General features: G+C 43.0%; 1 long non-coding RNA gene across 25 annotated transcripts; it reads right to left on the reverse strand.

Annotated features, from left to right (window-relative positions):
* Positions 1-7497: 7497 nt before the first annotated feature.
* Positions 7498-15149, reverse strand: LOC125552569. 25 transcript variants are annotated; one of them, XR_007303710.1, is made up of 8 exons: positions 14486-15138; positions 13508-13623; positions 13319-13407; positions 12208-12363; positions 11368-11889; positions 10581-10733; positions 9520-9639; positions 7498-7749 (listed from the first exon to the last, which is right to left on the reverse strand). It is a non-coding gene; the product is annotated as an uncharacterized LOC125552569 (long non-coding RNA). The 25 variants fall into 25 exon arrangements; XR_007303709.1 differs by lacking the exon at positions 7498-7749 and adding an exon at positions 8006-8743; XR_007303696.1 differs by lacking the exon at positions 7498-7749 and adding an exon at positions 8006-9411.
* Between the last annotated feature and the right edge of the window lie 5684 nt (positions 15150-20833).

Genomic DNA, 20833 nt, shown 5'->3' on the forward strand with positions numbered 1-20833 from the left:
CCAGTGTTCCATACCGGGATCACTTTGGTACCTCCCTACCAAACTTACGGAAAGGTTCATGTCAGGTTTGGTACACAGCATAGCATACATAATAGACCCTATGGCTGAGGCATAGGGGATGACACTCATCTTTTCTCTATCTTCTGCTGAGGTCGGGCATTGAGACGTGCTCAATCTCACACCTTGCAATACAGGCAAGAACCCCTTCTTGGACTGATCCATATTGAACTTCTTCAATATCTTGTGAAGGTATGTGCTTTGTGAAAGACCAATGAGGCGTCTCAATCTATCTCTATAGATTTTGATGCCTAATATGTAAGCAGCTTCTCCAAGGCCCTTCATTGAAAAACACTTATTCAAGTAGGCCTTTATGATTTCCAAAAGTTCTATATCATTTCCCATCAATAGTATGTCATCCACATATAATATGAGAAATGCTACAGAGCTCCCACTCACTTGTAAACACAGACTTCTCCATAAGTCTGCATAAACCCAAACGCTTTGATCATTTCATCAAAGCAAATGCTCCAACTCCGAGATGCTTGCACCAGCCCATAGATGGAGCGCTGGAGCTTGCATACCTTGTCAGCATTCTTAGGATCGACAAAACCTTCCGGCTGCATCATATACAATTCTTCCTTAAGGAAACCATTAAGGAATGTCGTTTGACGTCCATTTGCCATATCTCATAATCATAGAATGCGGCAAATGCTAACATGATTCGGACGGACTTCAGCTTCGCTACGGGTGAGAAGGTCTCATCGTAGTCAACCCCTTTAACTTTTCGATAACCCTTAGTGACAAGTCGAGTCTTATAGACGGTCACATTACCATCCGCGTCAGTCTTCTTCTTAAAGATCCATTTATTCTCTATGGCTTGCCGATCATCGGGCAAGTCTGTCAAAGTCCATACTTCATTTTCAGACATGGATCCTATCTCGGATTTCATGGCTTCAAGCCATTAGTTGGAATCCGGGACCAACATCGCTTTTTCATAGTTCGAAGGTTCACCGTTGTCTAACAACATTATTTCCAGAACAGGGTTGCCGTACCACTCTGGTGCGGAACGTGTCCTTGTGGACCTACGAGGTTCAGTAGCAACTTGATCCGAAGTTTCATGATCATCATCATAAACTTCCTCTCTAGTTGGTGCAGGCACCACAAAAACATCTTCCTAAGTTGCGCTACTTTCCGGTTCAAGAGGCAGTACCTCATCAAGTTCTACTTTCCTCCCACTAAGTTCTTTCGAGAGAAACTCTTTCTCCAGAAAGGATCCATTCTTGGCAACAAAGATCTTGCCTTTGGATCTGAGGTAGAAGGTATACCCAATAGTTTCCTTAGGGTATCCTTTGAAGACACATTTTTTCGACTTGGGTTCGAGCTTTTCAGGTTGAAGTGTCTAACCATAAGCATCGCATCCCCAAACTTTCAAAAACGACAGCTTAGGTTTCTTCCCAAACCATAATTCATACGATGTTGTCTCAACGGATTTCGGCGGAGCCCTATTTAAAGTGAATGCGGGAGTCTCTAAAGCATAACCCCAAAATGATAGTGGTAAATCGGTAAGAGACATCATAGCTCGCACCATATCCAATAGAGTGCGATTACGACATTCGGACACACCATTACGCTGAGGTGTTCCAGGAAGCATGAGCTGTGAAATAATTCCACATTTCCTTAAGTGAGTGCCAAACTCGTGACTCAAGTATTCCCCTCCACGATCTGATCATAAGAATTTTATTTTCCTATCACGTTGATTCTCTACCTCACTCTGAAATTCCTTGAACTTTTCAAAGGTCCCAGACTTGTGTTTCATTAAGTAGACATACCCATATCTACCTAAGTCATCAGTGAGGGTGAGAACATAATGATAGCCACCGCGAGCCTCCATGCTCATTGGACCGCACACCTCAGTATGTATGATTTCCAATAAGTTGGTTGCTCGCTCCATTGTCCGAAGAACGTAGTCTTGGTCATTTTTACCATGAGGCATGGTTCGCACGTGTCAAATGATTCATAATCAAGAGACTCCAAAAGTCCATCTGCATGGAGTTTCTTCATGCATTTGACACCAATGTGACCAAGGCGGCAGTGCCACAAGTATGTGGGACTATCATTATCAACCTTAAATCTTTTGTCATTCACACTATGAATATGTGTAATATCACGTTCGAGATTCAATAAAAATAAACCATCGACCAGCGGGGCATGACCATAAAACATATCTCTCATATAAATAGAACCACCATTATTCTCGGATTTAAATGAGTAGCCATCTCGCATTAAACGAGATCCAGATACAATGTTCATGCTCAAAGATGCCATTAAATAAAAATTATTGAGGTTTAAAACTAACCACGTAGGTAAATGTAGAGGTAGCGTGCCGATGGCGATCACATCGACCTTCAAACCATTCCCGACGCGCATCGTCACCTCGTCCTTCGCCAGTCTCCGCTTATTCTGCAGCTCCTGTTTTGAGTTACAAATATGAGCAACCGCACCGGTATCAAATACCCAGGAGCTACTACGAGCGATGGTAAGGTACACATCAATAACATGTATATCACATATACCTTTGGCGTTGCCGGCCTTCTTATCCGCTAAGTACTTGGGGCAGTTCCGTTTCTAGTGACCATTTTCCTTGCAATAAAAGCACTAAGTCTAGGGCTTGGGTCCATTCTTTGGCTTCTTCCCGACAACTGATTCACCGGGCGCGGCAACTCCCTTGCCGTCCTTATTGAAGTTCTTATTACCCTTGCTTTTCTTGAAACTAGTGGTCTTATTCACCATCAACACTTGATGTTCCTTTTTGATCTCCACCTTCGCTGATTTCAGCATTGAATATAACTCAGGAATGGACTTTTCCATCCCTTGCATATTGTAGTTCATCACAAAGCTCTTGTAGCTAGGTGGAAGCGACTAAAGGATTCTGTCAATGACCGAGTCATCTGGAAGATTAACTCCCAGCTGAGACAAGCGGTCGTGCAACCCAGACATTTTGAGTATATACTCACTGAAAGAATTGTTTTCCTCCATCTTACAACTGTAGAATTTGTCGGAGACTTCATATCTCTCGACCCGGACATGAGCTTGGAAAACCATTTTCAACCCTTGGAACATCTCATATGCTCCGTATTGCTCAAAATGCTTTTGGAGCCCCGGTTCTAAGCTGTAAAGCATGCCGCACTGAATCAGGGAGTAATCATCACTGCGTGACTACCAGGCGTTCATAACATCTTGAGTTGCTAGGAAAATGGGTGCGTCACCTAGCGGTGCTTCAAGGACATATGCTTTCTTGGCAGCTATGAGGATGATCCTCAAGTTACGGACCTAATCCGTATAGTTGCTACCATCGTCTTTCAGCTTAGTTTTTCTAGAAACGCGTTGAAGTTGAGGGCAACATTAGCGTGCGCCATTTGATCTACAAGATATATCGTAAAAGACATTTTTAGACCAAGTTCATGATAATTAAGTTCATTTAATCAAATAACCTAATGAACTCCCACTCAGATAGACATCCCTCTAGTCATCTAAGTGATACATGATCCGAATCGACTAGGCCGTGTCCAATCATCACGTGAGACAGACTAGTCATCAACGGTGAACATCTCCATGTTGATCGTATCTACTATACGACTCATGTTCGACCTTTCGGTCTCTCGTGTTCTGAGGCCATGTCTGTACATGCTAGGCTCGTCAAGTCAACCTAAGTGTTTCGCATGTGTAAATCTAGCTTACACCCGTTGTATGCGAACATTAGAATCTATCACACCCGATTATCACGTGGTGCTTCAAAACAACGAACCTTCGCAACGGTGCATAGTTAGGGGGAACACATCTCTTGAAATTTTAGTGAGGGGTCACATTATTTAAGCTACCGTCGTTCTAAGGAAGTAAGATGTAAACATGACAAACATCACATGCAAATCATAAAGTGACATGATATGAGTAATATCATCTTGCGCCTTTGATATCCATCTTCGAGGCGCGGCATGATCACCTTCGTCACCGGCATGACACCATGATCTCCATCATCGTGTCTTCATGAAGTTGTCTCGCCAACTATTACTTCTACTACTATGGCTAACGATTAGCAATGAAGTAAAGTAATTACATGTCATTTACATTGACCCGCAGGTCATACAATAAATTAAGACAACTCCTATGGCTCCTGCTTGTTGTCATACTCATCGACATGCAAGTCATGATTCTTATTACAAGAACATGATCAATCACATACATCACATATATCATTCATCACATCCTTTTGGCCATATCACATCACATAGCATACCCTGCAAAAACAAGTTAGACGTCCTCTAATTGTTGTTGCATGTTTTACGTGGCTGCCATGGGTTTCTAGCAAGAACGTTTCTTACCTATGCAAAAGCCACAACGGTGATATGCCAATTGCTATTTACCCTTCATAAGGATCCTCTTCATTGAATCCGATCCGACTAAAGTGGGAGAGACAGACACCCGCTAGCCACCTTATGCATCAAGTGCATGTCAGTCGGTGGAACCAGTCTCACGTAAGCGTATGTGTAAGGTCGGTCCGGGCCGCTTCATCCCACAATGCCGCTGAATCAAGATAAGACTAGTAACGGTAAGAAAATCGAACAAATCACCGCCCACAACTACTTTGTGTTCTACTCATGCATAGAATCTACGCATAGGCCTAGCTTTGATACCACTGTTGGGGAACGTAGTAATAATTCAAAAAAATTCCTACGTGTCACCAAGATCAATCTAGGAGATGCTAGCAATGAGAGAGAGGGAGTGCATCTTCATACCCTTGAAGATCACTAAGCGGAAGTGATACAAGAACGCAGTCAATGGAGTCGTACTCGCGCGATTCAAATCACGGAAGATCCGATCCAAGCGCCGAACGGACGGTGCCTCCCCGTTTGATAACCCACAAGTATAGAGGATCAATTGTAGCCTCTTTCGATAAGTAGGAGTGTCGAACCCAACGAGGAGCTAAAGTTAGAACAAATATTCCCTCAAGTTCTATCGACCACCGATACAACTCTACACACGCTTAATGTTCTCTTTACCTAGAACAAGTATGAAACTATAAGTACTTTGTAGGTGTTGTTGGATAGGTTTGCAAGATAATAAAGAGCACGTAAATAAAAGCTAGGGGCTGTTTAGATAAAGACACAACTAAGTTAGTTTCAGTAGAGAGCTTTTTGTCACGAGAAAGTTATTTGTCCCTAGACAATCGATAACTAGACTGGTAATCATTATTGCAATTTTATTTGAGGGAGAGGCATAAGCTAACATACTTTCTCTTCTTGGATCATATGCACTTATGATTGGAACTCTAGCAAGCATCTGCAACTACAAAAGATCATTAAGGTAAAACCCAACCATAGCATTATAAGGCATCAAGTCCTCTTTTACTCCCATACGCAAACAACCTACTTACTCGGGTCTGTGCTTCTGTCACTCACCCCACCCATCATAAGCAAATCATGAACATATTGCAAACCCTACAGCGGGGATCCCTCACGCTTGCGCGACACGGAGAGCACCATAGGACAACACCAATAATAAAACATGCAACTCAAACCAATCACGATCATCAATTAACCCATAGGACAAAATGGATCTACTCAAACATCATAGGATAGCCATACATCATTGGGAATATATATATAGCGTTCAGTGATAACCCACAAGTATAGGGGATCGCAACAGTTTTTGAGGGTAGAGTATTCAACCCAAATTTATTGATTCCACACAAGGGGAGCCAAAGAATATTCTCAAGTATTAGCAGCTGAGTTGTCAATTCAACCACACCTGGAAACTTAATATCTGCAGCAAGGTATTTAGTAGCAAAGTAATATGATAGTAGTGGTAACGATGGCAAAGGTAATAGTAATAGTTTTGTAGTGATTGTAAAAATAGCACGGAAAAGTAACTAAGCAAAGATCAATATGTGAAAAGCTCGTAGGCAATGGATCAGTGATGAATAATTATGTCGGATGCGATTCCTCATGCAACAGTTATAACATAGGGTGACAAAGAACTAGCTCCGGCTCATCAATGTAATGTAGGCATGTATTCCAAATATATTCATACGTGCTTATGGAAAAGAACTTGCATGACATCTTTTTCCTACCCTCCCGTGGCAGTGGGGTCCTATTGGAAACTAAGGGATATTAAGGCCTCTTTTTAATAGAGTACCGGACCACAGCATTAACACATAGTGAATACATGAACTCCTCAAACTACGGTCATCACCGGTAATGGTCCCGATTATTGTCACTTCGAGGTTAACGGATCATAATACATAATAGGTGACTATTGACTTGCAAGATATGATCAAGAAGTCACATATATTCATGAAAACATAATAGGTTCAGATCTAAAATTATGGCACTCGGGCCCTAGTGACAAGCATTAAGCATAGCAAAGTCATAGCAACTTCAATCTCAGAACACAGTGGATACTAGCGATCAAACCCTAACAAAACTAACTCGATTACATGATAAATCTCATCCAACCCATCACCGTCAAGCAAGCCTACGATGGAATTACTCACGCACGGTGGTGAGCATCATGGAATTGGTGATGGAGGAAGGTTGATGATGACGATGGCGACGGATTCCCCTCTTTGGAGCCCCGAACGGACTCCAGATCAGCCCTCCCGAGAGAGTTTAGGGCTTGGCGGCGGCTCCGTATCATAAAACGCGATGAATCCTTCTCTCTAATTTTTTCTCCCTCAACACGAATATATGGAGTTGGAGTTGAGGTCGGTGGAGCGTCAGGAGGCCAACGAGGCAGAGGGCGCGTCCAGTGGGGGTAGGCGCGCCCCCATCCTCGTGGACAGGGTGTGGACCCCCTGACTGGATTGTTCTTCCAGTATTTTTTATATATTCCAAAAATAATCTCCGTTGATTTAGGTCATTCCGAGAACTTTTATTTCTGCACAAAAATAACACCATGGCAATTCTGCTGAAAACAGCGCCAGTCCGGGTAAGTTCCATTCAAATCATGCAAGTTAGAGTCCAAAACAAGGGCAAAAATGTTTGAAAAAGTAGATACGTTGGAGATGTATCAACTCCCCCAAGCTTAAACATTTGCTTGTCCTCAAGTAATTCAGTTGACAAACTGAAAGTGATGAAGAAAAAACTTTTACAAATTCTGTTTGCCCTTGTTGTTGTAAATATGTAAAGCCAGCATTGATATTTTCAGCAAAGATTATGAACTAACCATATTCACAATAACATTTTGGTTTCATGTTTACTCATATCAGTGGCATAATCAACTAGCGAGCAATAATAATAAATTTCAGATGACAACAGTTTCTCAAAACAACATAATATGATATAACAAGATGGTATCTCGCTAGCCCTTTCTGAGATAGCAAAACATAAATGCAGAGCACCCCTGAAGATCAAGGGCTGACTGGAAATTGTAATTCATGGTAAAAGAAATCCATTCAAGTCATACTCAATGTAAACTAACAGTAATGGATGCAAATGACAATGGTGCTCTCCAACTGATGCTTTTTAATAAGAGGATGATGACAGTACTAGAAGGATTCATAACAGAATAGCAATCACACACTTATTACATAGATGGTCTCCAAAGAGAACTTATTACAATAAATATGGCTTAAGACCATCTAAATAAGATAACAGCGAAAGGCTTGGAAAATAAAGTGAATCCATCAACTCCAACGGCATAGCTGAATGCATGGCAAACGACCTACGGCGTCTTACTCGTCATCTGAAAAGTCTGCAACATGATACATTGCAGCCCGAAAACGGATCAGCACATGGAATATATTGGCAATGTAACACAGTAGAGTAATGAACAGATAAATGCTATCACTACTAGTAGACTGCCCGTGCGTTGCCACGGGCATTTTAAAAAAATTACCGGCTGCATATATAAGCATAAGGCATGTCAAATTTCACATATATAAAAAAGTAGCCAATAATATACAAGAAATAATTGAAATCAACTTCACTTGCAATGGGTTTTCAAAATAAAAATGAAATCCAACGATGTAGACTTTCATATCTGATGCACAAAATAAAGAAAGTAGCACAAACACATAACTCTGTAGTGTGCAATGCATTACAAATGATAGATATCACCCTTTCTTGTGGAGAAGACCCAGGTCATATATTAAAGAACACCAGTGGTATAAGCACCCTAGAGAAAACACAAATCACAATCGAGTCCTTGGGGCTTCGACCCACCGCAAACTCAGATACAACAAACTCAGATGCGGGCTCAAGGCGCGCTCCCGCTCCAACATGGAGCCGACGTTACCTTGTAGAGTGCGGACGGATTCTTCGCGACCGGGAAGTCGTTAACCTCTGTCCAGTAGAACCATCACACCGAAGGTGCAACATGACAAAGAAGCACCGAGGACGAGGCATGGGGAGATCAGGCGCCGCTCTACATTTTGCCGGCATGATCTTGTGGAGTGTAGACAGGTTCTTTGCAGCCAGGAAGTCGTCAACCTCGGTCCAGTCGGACCAGCACACCGGAGATGCAACATGATGAAGAACCACTAAGGACGAGACACGGGGAGATCTGGCGCCGCTCCAACTCCTGAACATGACTCCTAGGCTCCATGATGAGGGATGAAGCACGCCCAGCCACCATGGGGACGAAGCCAGGAGACGAAATCTCCACGGCATGGCAACCTTCTCCATCGCGATGGCCATACCCAGAAACACCAAAGCTCGACAGGTCCGACGGATCCCGAGACACCAATCTGCACGCACCCCGTCAAGGCCCAGAGGATGACAACGCATAGGGAAAGGAACAACACCAAATTTATTCGCATCGGCAGCACATCTGCCTCCTGAGCGCTGCCAGCTAGAAACCAACCCACACACCCTATATACACACCAAAGCAGAGAACAGGGGCTCCCCCACCCTCTCGCTGCTGGAGCGATCGACAGAGGGGAAGGGAACCCAGAGTCTAACCTATGAGCTAATCCCAAACATAAATATCTGACTGTTATATCAAAACCTTTGCTAACCAAAAGTGAACACGATAAGTTGCTGACACTTGCCAATCATGTATAAACATCGAAGATGAGTAGAGTTAACAACAAATCCCATGTTGGGGAAGACAAGCTGTCCTCAGGTAATAGTAACTATTTAGATTTATACCATGTTGTTGAAACGGAACAACGAAAATTCCCGGTCTTTTAGGCAAGTAACAGTAACTATATAGACCGAGGGAAAAGTATAGTGCTGAAATACATACAACATATACCACTGTAATGTTGGCTATGAAGTGAGTGAAAAATCAAAACTGAAAATCAAGCTCCGTTACTTCAGATATTTAATACAAACAAAGGTGAAATCTAACAGTATAAAACTTCAACAAGAGTAATGGGATACTGTAAGGCATGTTTAGATTAACCTGCTTACCTGCATATGAATTTACATATTCCATAGAAACGAAAGAATTAGTTACTTGTTGCCATTAAGAATATCTTCTGCTCAAATTTGTCGCCATTAAGAACATGTTTAGATTACCTCGATGGGAGTAATGAGATGTTGTAAGGTATGTTTAGATTAATCTTGCTTGATATACTGGATAGCCATGGTGCAGTTGTGCAATTTCTTTTAATGTGTATGTGATGGAGCAATCACTTTCTGAAATAAAACAGGATGTCATTGTAATGGCACTAAGTATCTAGGTAATGTTGGGCAAATAAATGCATGCCAAAATAATCGACACATCAATCTACATTGAATTATGCCATCATGGAGACCTTCAAATAAATTTACTATAGTGAAACCAAATATTAATAGAAAGATTAATTAAATAAATTACGAAATATTAAAAGGAAATTTATAACAAAACGAAAATGTCAAAGTTCAGCACTATGTTGCATAGTTATTGTTCTTTGGAGATCACAGTAACACTGGCTATCATCATACTTGTTGATAATTCAATTTTTAGCCCATGGATGATAGATGCATCAGAAGTTCACCTTCTCAATGCATGGCCTCAGCGAAAGACTCCACAATTCAGAAAGACACTACCAGTTGCTGGCTAGATTTCCCGTGGGCTTGGTCACAAATCAATGGAGGGGACACACACACATACAACAGCTACTCTCGACCCCTACATCGCTACCTCGTCCCAGCGTCTCCATCGGCACCACCCCTAGCGGCGTTGACACCAGCCTGCCATCTTAGGATGCTAGGCTTCAGTCCAAATGGCACCGCTCCACATCGACAACACCTCGGACAACCGCCACACGGTGTCGCACCACAGATGTCGCTCCATCTTCCACATCCATGTTCTAGTCCCCAGTCCATGCCCGCTCATGCTCTGTTGCCGCTGTCGCACTCGTGCTCCGGAGCCGCCGCCGCCACCTAACTACTCTCTCCCTCTCTCGATCTACTGAGGCCATGGGTTGAAAGTCTACGACGTCTCTCGATCTCGATTTACCGAGCCCATGGACTGAAAGTCTAACAACGTGTTTGGATCGAGGCCAAACCAAACCAGGAGCTCTTGAACTACAAAATGCAGAAACTTACAAGATTCACAAGAAATGGCTTACTCTTTGCAAAATCGCAGTTCTTACTTGGAGTAATAGCAAATGACTGAAAAATAAAGTATCCTTCCTAAGAGCAACAGGGACATTTCCGGTCTTGGATAACTCCAATTTCCCCATCCTCGTGCAAGAAACGCCCCAGCCACCCATCCCCATGTTCGCTCCTCGCTGCCCTCCTCTTCTCTGCTCAAAGTAATAACTTTGCATTGGTACAATTTAGAGTTGGGGGAATTCTTTAGGGAACTCCAGAGAGACAAAAATCAAAGCTAAAGTTGTCACGTAATAAGAGATAAAGCAGAAGGGAAGCCCGAACAAATAAGGACTCGCAATAACAAGCGCCAAACAGGCCAACATCACAAATATTCAGCAGTAATAAGGCAATCAATCATAAAAATTGCACCATCCTGTACCATCAACAAAATAATCTCCCTTTCAGACTGGAATACCTAATTGAAAATGTAATCGCCAAGACCAAGCTCCAATGATTTTTCTTGTGAAGTTGTCTACAACCTTTTTAATCACAGAAACCTAATGGACCACTCATCATTGATTTTATAAGAGAAAAATGTACTTCCGAAAGTTGCACACTATCGCACAGAGTAATCTGAAGTCGGTAGATTAGCTCTGCTTGATCTCTGTAGGAAATATACCATAATATATTTGCTATAATTATATTACGACATCTTTAAGTTGTTCACCAGTATAATTAAAATCAAAATTAACATCGAGTCATTGAATAATCAATAATAGTCCTTGTATGATTGCAATCTCAATGTAAAAATAACAATGTAGCAGATTCAATTAAGCCACTCCTTACCTCGCCATGAAGTAGTCATGTTTTCTTTTCCTCTTTGAAGTGCTAGAGTTGCAGCCTCGATTCTACCGCATTGGCCGTCATTGAACTGAATGGTCAGTGAGCAAGTAAAGAAACCCTAGATGCACTGCCTTAGTAAAAGAACTGCAAGTAATCATCTAGAAAGGAACGGTAGGTCAACAGCTAAATCATCTAAATAAAGGACTGACATAACATGAAAGCTCTAGTCAGGTTAACAAAATCACAACCTTTTCTGTAGAATTGGTAGCAATTATGAGCTAAGAACTTTCATGGTTTGAACCAGTACCTCTTCCTCCCGCCCGAGCACATTACCTCATAACCTCGTCCTCCTTATCATTTTTGCATGATATTTGACAAGAACACAAAGGACTCAGACATTTATATGTCTAATTTTTTTTAAATACTTGACATTTGGAAAGTAAACATTCCACCTGGGTGCATCTATGAACCTTGCTAGTTTTCTTCACAAACCCCTGCCCGACCAAAATTACATTACCACTGAATCTGGTAAGAAGAAAACAAGTTTAGTAAATGCAATGCAATGTGCATCAACATAATAACTCATTAATGTATATAGCTCTATGATCTCCAACAAGGAATGTGGGCATTCAATTGTCAAGGTTGCATTTCTTTCAGTTCTTTTGAGAGACCAACAGGAACATTGCCCTTCAACGGGGAACAAAATAGAGTACGTTCTACAGCTATTCACAAGCCCATTTAGTTGTAGTAGCGACCCAATGGGGAACTTTTCTATTATTAGACACTTGCTCACGCAGTTAATAGTCAAAAAGAAATGATGAAACAAATGCATTGGTGAATTACCTGAAGCATACTCCACATAAATGTATTTTTCTACAGAGCAATATATATTGCAATGCACAATGTCGTCATCTACAGAGCAATATAGATTCCTTGTCACCTCCATAACGACTTCAACACAGCAAAATTGATACTCCCTCCAATCCGTATTACTTGTTGCTGAAATGGATGTATCTTAGATGTATGTCAATTATAGATGCATCTATTTCAACGACAAGTAATTTGGATCGGAGGGAGTATTCTACTTCTTCGATATGCATGAAAGCATCCAAATTCAGAATTCCAATCTCCTACGATGTTAACTGTAACATACAATTTGGCGAAAACTACATGCACTACCCGAAACTACAAAATGCCCTGTCATTACCTTTATTGCATGCTTGACTGCATACTGAAACATGGGGCCAAATGGTAGCTCTAATCGTGGCAGTCCTTGTCAGTTGTCGTTCTAACACCGTTAGAAATATTTTTCGCTCAAGAGTTTCATTAAAACTCAGCTAGATGCCTTTCCCAAAATAGTAGTATTTTATATGAAGAGAATCATATAGGATCCACACTCATGAAGATTTCAGTAACGGAAGCATAACTATGAGTACTGTCAGCAGAAGTCATATTCAGTACTTTGATGGAGAATATCAGTGTCATCTTTAGAAGAATTTGGCCACATGTCTAATTTAATTACACAAACACCTATTTGCAGTGCCTTGATGATGAGAACATCACTATAGTCACTGATTAGCTGATTGCCAGTAAAATATGATTACTGTCCGGTGTAATGAAATAGCGGGACAATGGTGCATTGATGTCATGGTGGACCTAGGAACATGAGATTTACATCAAAATTCAGAATGAAGCTTGTAACAGCACATAGTTGCTAGGAAAATAAATAAACAAATAGAGCAAATGACGGCCAGCAGAATATTAAAATAAAGTTACCCATCAAGTTTGGTACAAATTCAATTATTGAGGATAATGTCTGCAAATTCCATTTAGAGGACCTCGACCTCTGAATCATATGTTTCATCCAGTTATGGAGAAGAAAGGCACATACTACAGAACTCATTTATGAAGCTAAACACTTGCTATATGCCAAGATCAGAAGATCGACACTTACTATATCAGGCTCTTCATTGTCATCTCGCCCATGATAATCTGAACAATCGAGCTTCAGAAGCTCATAAGTATCTCCTAGATCGGTCAATCCTGTTGCAGGGCAAATTCAACAGTTAATTGCGTTATGGTTTCAATACAATAGAAAGATACATAAGAGGCATCGTTATGTTGTACATAAATGAAGTATTACATGTTAGCAGTATAAGATGATGACGCTGTTCGTCCCAGATAGTTCCAATTGCTTTGATAGTTCCCATCTCTACCCATGTTTCTATGCATTTTGGATCAGCATCTACAATGTACTACCTGCAATTACATATTAAAGGACATAAGGTGGTTGCTCAATGTAAAGCAAACATCATTTTCATGTCAAAAATAATAAGGGCAGATACTGTTTAATACAGATTGTGCTCATTCAAACTTCTAATCCTATAAGTGACTATAGACAAAGATTTGAGGTAAAATGTAATGCAACTGATTTGGTTTAGTGTTTGAGAAAGAGAGTGTGATGACGATTATACCAAATCCAAAACAAAATGCAACTCAACTGTGAAACAATGAGTATCTGTAGTGTAGCAAAAGAGGACTCAGTTTTGTCTTTCATCTCAAGCCCAACACTCACATCTTTTGCTGCATAATCTACCCATCACAGTGTAAGAGAACTGCCATGGTTTGCACTTGTCAGAACGACCGTGGACAGATAATCCAACATTGGCGATGAATTGAACAGGCTGCAAGAGAGGTAAGTGTGGGCTGTAAGGGCAACCCGAACATGGTCACCCATTCAGGGTCTATTTAGTACCCATACAACACGACTATCTTGATCATCATCATCACCCCTCATTTTTCTACCCAAAAAAGGTTGCCTCTACAGACCATGATACCCATTACACGCATGCCCACATGGCGCGATCAGTCTCAAGAGCATCTCATACCTGGCATCAGCGGACCAAACCCGCTTGGACCAGGGCATCAGACAACACCGTTCCAGCCGAAGCCACAACTGAATCCAAGGCAATACAACGACGGTGGCTGGCAGTGCTGTAGCGGTATGGAACTGATGCGACGGCCATTGGGGCGATGGGTCGGCAGTCGGCAATTAGAGATCGACTGCTCCGCGCGCACGCCCACACACACACAAACAGAGAGAGAGAGATGGGGGTAGTACCAAATCTGAAGCAACATGCAGCCAAGCTACCAAAAAAATCCATCGACGGCAGTTCAGTTCCCACGCCAGCCTGACCAATCTCTCAACCAGAACGCATGATGTGCCCCACCGCTCGGTCCTGAGTCCGCACCATCGCGGACGCCTCAAGCACCGGCAGGATCCCCAAGGGATTACAAACCGAGGCGCGATCTGGAGCAGCGAGGGGAACTGGCCTCGAGGAGCGGCGACCCGGCGCGCCCATCGGTGGGGAGCCTGGCCAGCGCCGGCGGCGACTACGTGGAGGCGGCGTCTCCACTCAGTCCTCGGCGGCGGCGGCCTGGCAGGATCCCCAAGGGATCACAAACTGAGGCGCGATCTGGAGCAACGAGGGGAACTGGCCTCGAGGAGCGGCGACCCGGCGCGCCCATCGGTGGGGAGCCTGGCCAGCGCCGCCGGCGGCGACGTGGAGGCGGCGGTTCCACTCGGTCCTCGGCGGCGGCGGATCGTCTCGGATCTCGGCGGCGGCTCGTCTCGGGGGCTGGGGCGTCCTTGAGGGATCGTAGGAAATAGATGGAGGGGAGCGGTTAATTTTCGTAGATTTTCTTCACACCGGTTATTTCTGAATCGACCGGCGGATCGTGGCCTGCATCGCTAACAAAAAAAATTAGGTTGGTTCGCGGTTTCAGGGCGGAATAGCTGGGATGTGGGAGGTGGGATTGGGAATGAAAAAAACTCGTTTTTAATAGGACGAAAATTGACCGGTGAAGACTATCAACTGCTTCATTAAAAATAGAGATACGCATATATGGCTGGTGAAGGCTCTATGGTTAATATGTTTTTGCGAAAAGCCAATTTTTCCCTACAACAAAGGAATATATTTTACTTAACTATTATGGTAGTTGAAACAACATTGAGAAGGTTCCTCCAACTCAATCCCAATTAAAAGTAATTATCAACCCAACAAATTAATCTTAGAGTGATGAGATCAAATCAATAATTCAAGTACCAGATACTCAAGATGTCCATAACCGAGACACGGCTAACCATGATTAGTTTATACACTCTGCAGAGTTTTGCGCACTTTTTCCCACAAGACTCGATCTCCTTCATTGGATTTCTCGCACTACAGGATGTTTGAGAAGCGGATGACCGAGACACAGTCTTTCTGAAGCATTAACTCTTTACTCTGGGTGGACCGTTACACCTATTTTCCCCTACATCTGCTAGGCCGCCACTGAAAGAGGTCACACAACATACTCAACTATGACAGAGCCCATAATGCCTTGTGGCTGCACACACGGAAGTTTCTAGCATGAATAATCTTATGATCCCTTTGAGCCTGGGTGGCGGACCGTAGGATGATCACATAGGTACTCCAGGATATCCTAGGACAACACTGTATTCTCCAGGTGCCCACAAGCAATCCATCCAGATGTGTATTAAAGTTGCCACCTTAAGTTGAACCATTAATTAACAACTCACATCTGTCATGGATACACTCAAACCCAATCCACGTCTACGAGCATAGCATAGCAATATAAGCATAACGTAGAACTAACTCCCAAGGGTTTGATAATAAAACAGGTAATAGGTTCTACCTCATCATCTACTTCCCAGACCCACATGTTAAGAGATCCCACTCATGCAATGTGTGAGGGTTGAAACTAATGCATAAAACCTGGGTGATAAAGGGGTATGATCAAAAGTGTTACTTGCCTTGCTGACGATCTGCAAAACCTAGTGACTCGTAGTAGCACGCTTCGCACTCCGGGTGTTCTATCGCAAACAAACAATAGCACACATAAGCAATCAAGATAAGATGCACGGATAAAACTCAAATTAGAAGATCTAACCAGAAAGTTCAACTGAAGAACTCCGGTTTTCAAAAAGAATCAAATCAAACGGAGCAACGAAACTCAAACTACGAAAGAAACAAGACCCGTTTACTAATCTGGACTAAAGTCCAATATTACAGTACCAAAATCTTGTCCAGGTTGGTTAAACAGAAAGAGGGCTTCGAGACGAAGATCTAGGCGCTTGTTTCACCTGATTTGGATAAACGAGCGAAAAGATAAACTAAAACGAAAAACAGGGCAGAAATCACGATCGAAAATAATTGTAGAAAGCCCTGGAAAAAGAAAAACTAACGAATAGGCTAACAAACGAACGTTCGCTGTCTGCGGCTAACGGATGAACAACGTTCGTTAAAACGAACGTACAAACAAACGTTTGCTATTTAACCGAACCGAGAAAACCGAAACAAACCGATTCTAAAAAATAAGATCTAGATTTACGAAATAAAACCGATCGGTTTTTAAAAAAACCGACGGCTACCTCGTGGAACGGGACGGCGGCGCCGGCGTACTCCGGCGGTGGGGCGGCGGAACGGGGCGTCGGCGCGGCACAGCGGCAGCGGCTGGCGCGGGCGGCGGCGGCTTAGGGTTAGGGTTTGGGGCGCAGGGCGGCTGCTGGGCTCGGGTGGGCTGCGGGGTCGCGGGGCGCGATTTATAAAGGGGCCGGCCTGGGGAGTCCTGGCCGGTTACGGCCCGGAGTCGTGTAGAAATACTAATCAGACTCCAAAAATCCTGAAATAAATTTTTCCCGTTCTCTAAAAATATAGCACACAAAGCGAACATTTATTTGGGCCTCTAATGCAATTTTGAAAAACGCGCATTTTTCCTAATTCAAATAAAATTGCAATAAAATCCAAATAAAATATATAAATTGATTTTAATATTTTTCCTCCAACATTTCATTTATTTTGGAGAAGTCATATTATCTCCTCTCATATAATTTTAATATGAAATATTTTCGAAGAGAAAAATTATTAAAATCACAGTGATCCTTGTTTCGATATTTGAGAAAATTCAAATATGAAAACAGTGAGATCCCCAACTCTCTCCGTGGGTCCTTGAGTTGCTTAGAATTTCGAGAATCGCAACATGAAAATGGAATAAAATATGATATGCATGAATGACCTATGTATAACATTCCAAAATGAAAATTTGGGATGTTACAAACCTATCCCCCTTAAGATGAATCTCGCCCTCGAGATTAGCGTTGACTAGAAAATAGGTGTGGGTGGTCTTTGTGTAGATCATCCTCTCGTTCCCAGGTGGCTTGATCCTCGGTATGGTGGCTCCACTGAACTTTGCAGAACTTGATAACCTTGCTGCGAGTAACTCGGCTGGCAAACTCGAGAATTTTGACAGGTTTCTCATCATATGTCAAATCACTGTCCAACTGAATTGCTTTCAGGGGCACTGTATCTCTCAGAGGAATATCGTCCATCTCTGCATGACACTTCTTCAACTGGGAAATGTGAAATACATCATGAACTCCTCACAGTCCTTCGGGTAACTCCAACTTGTAGGCAACCTCTCCCATGCGCTCCAAGACTCGGTATGGTCCTACAAATTTCGGGGCTAACTTTCCCTTAACTCCAAAACGTTTAACTCCTGCAGACGTGACACTCGCAGATATGCTCTGTTTCCGATTTCATAGACTACCTCCTTGCGTTTTGAATCTGCATAACTCTTCTACCTGGACTGAGCTACCTTCAGTCTATCCCGAATCATCTTAACATTCTCTTCTGACTCTTTAATCAAATCCGGTCCGAACAACCGACGGTCTCCAACTTCATCCCACATCAACGGTATTCCGCACCGCCTTCCATACAGGGCTTCGAACGGTGCCATCTTCAAACTGGCCTCGTAACTATTGTTGGATGAGAACTCCGCGTAGGGAAAGTTGTCATCCCAACTGGATCCATAATCTAGCGCACAAGCTCTCAACATGTCCTCCAGAATCTGATTTACTCTCTCTGTCTGTCCATCTGCCTGCGGGTAAAAAGATGTACTGAATTCTAATATGGTTCCCAAAGTCTGGTGCAACTGATGCCAAAACTTTGAAGTAAACCATATTCCTCTATCTGATACGATGGTCCTCGGAACTCCGTGCAGACATACGATCCTTGTCATGTATATCTTGGCCAACTTCGCACTTGTATAGGTGGTTTTCACTGGGATAAAGTGAGCTATATTGGTCAAGCAATCCACTACTACCCAGATAGAATCATATCCCGATCGGGTCCTGGGTAATCCGGTGATGAAATTCATGCCAAGCTTATCCCACTTCCATTCGGGTATCGGCATAGGCTACAGTAATCCTGCTGGCTTCTGATGTTCTGCCTTTAATCTCTGACATACAGCTACATACTCGGCAATATCCTTCTTCATTCCAGTCCACCAGAAACGCTCCTTCAAATCCAAATACATCTTGGTGTTTCTGGGGTGTATCGAGTATGGTGAGTCATGAGCTTCCTGAAGTATCAACTTCCTGATCTCGGCATTGTTGGGCACAAATATACGGTCCTCAAACCACAAGGTGTCGTGCTCATCCTCACGAAAACCTTTGGCTTTGCCTTCAGCCATCTTCTCCTTTATCTCGGTAATTTCCTTGTCTTCTTCCTGAGCTTCTTGAATCTTTCCCAATAATGTCGACTGAACTTCCAATGTTGTAACAAAACCTCTAGGAACAATCTCCAAACGGAGTTCCCTGAGATCTTCTGCTAACTCCTTTGGGAATCCTTTACTTAAGAAGGTATTAGCATAACTTTTCTAGCTCAAAGCATCTGCTACAACATTGGCCTTGCCTGGGTGATAATGCAGCTTCACGTCATAATCCTTTATGAGCTCCAACCATCTCCTTTTCCTGAGATTCAACTCCTTCTGAGTAAAAATATACTTCAAACTCTTGTGATCCGTGTACACATCACAACGGTTTCTAATAAGAAAGTGTCTCCAGGTTTTGAGTGCATGCACTACAGCTGCTAACTCCAAATCATGCGTGGCATAATTCAACTCATGCGGTCGAAGTTGTCGTGAGGCATACGAAACAACTCTTCCGTCTTGCATAAGTACTCCTCCAAGTCCTAAGCGAGAGGCGTCGCAATACACTTGGAAATCCTTGCGTATATCCGGCAGAATTAGCACTGGGGCTGTAGTCAACCGTTTCTTCAACTCCTAGAAACTTGCTTCACATTCTTTAGTCCAATGGAACTTGGTGTCCTTCTTCAACAATGTTGTCATAGGCTTCATAATCTTAGAAAAATTCTGAATGAATCTCCGATAGTATCCCGCGAGTCCAAGAAAACTGCGGATCTCTCCAACTGAGGTGGGTGCCAACCACTCAGTGACTGATTCAACTTTGGTAGGATCTACTGCTATACCTTCTCTTGATATAACATGTCCAAGAAATCCAACTTCCTTCAACCAAAACTCACATTTGCTGAACTTGGCATACAACTGATGCTCCCTGAGCTTCTCGAGAACTAAACGCAAATTCTCCTTGTGTTCCTCTTCATCCTTTGAGTATACCAAGATATCATCAATGAACACCACAACAAACTTGTCCAAGAACTCCATGAACACCTTTTTCATCATGCTCATGAAATAGGCAGAGGCATTAGTCAATCCAAATGACATAACCGTGTACTCATAAAGCCCGTACCTTGTGGTAAAAGCTGTTTCAGGTATATCCTTCTCTCGAATCTTCAGCTGGTGGTATCCTGATCATAGATCGATCTTCGAAAACACTTTAGCTCCTTGCAGCTGGTCAAACAAATCATTAATCATCGGCAGCGGGTACTTATTCTTGATCGTCACTTCACTCAACGCATGATAATCAACAACCATCCTCAACGATCCATCCTTCTTTTCAACCAAGAGCACTGGGGCTCCCTAAGGTGATGAACTCCGTCAAATGTAACCTTTCTCCAATAACTCCTTAATCTGTTTCTTGATCTCCTCCAGATCATTCGCGGGCATCCGATATGGTCTCTGATGAAGCCATGTACCTAGGGTAGGGGCACGGACCTGTCCAAGGAGCCCTACCCTAGGACATCCCTAGGAGAAGTCACCTTTCAATCGACTTGAAGGTATCCCACTCGACGGATTCAAGACACTCGACCAGAAAGCTATCACTCGACCATGAAGCCAACCACTCGACCGCCAGGAGACCTATAGTCACTCCGTAGGCAAACGGTCAGCTGTTAAGTAGTCTTTATGGTCATTATAGCACTTTATTAGGGGCGTTACCAGTAACGCCCAACCTTAAATGTACCTTAAACCCTGCATTACTGAGGGCAGGAGGGGGTCGGCGAACTCTATATAAGCCACCCCCCTCCTCAGTATGAAGGGTTCGCACCCCTGTTATTCACACGCCAGTAATCCAGTCGACCGCCTCCGGGCACCGAGATGTAGGGTTGTTACTTCCTCCGCGAAGGGCCTGAACTCGTACATCTTGGTGTGTTTACAACTTCCCAATAGCTGAGATCTAGCCTCTCCATACATACCCCCCTACATCACT

This window comes from Triticum urartu, chromosome 1, assembly GCF_003073215.2.
Source record: "Triticum urartu cultivar G1812 chromosome 1, Tu2.1, whole genome shotgun sequence".
Taxonomy (NCBI): Eukaryota; Viridiplantae; Streptophyta; class Magnoliopsida; order Poales; family Poaceae; genus Triticum; species Triticum urartu.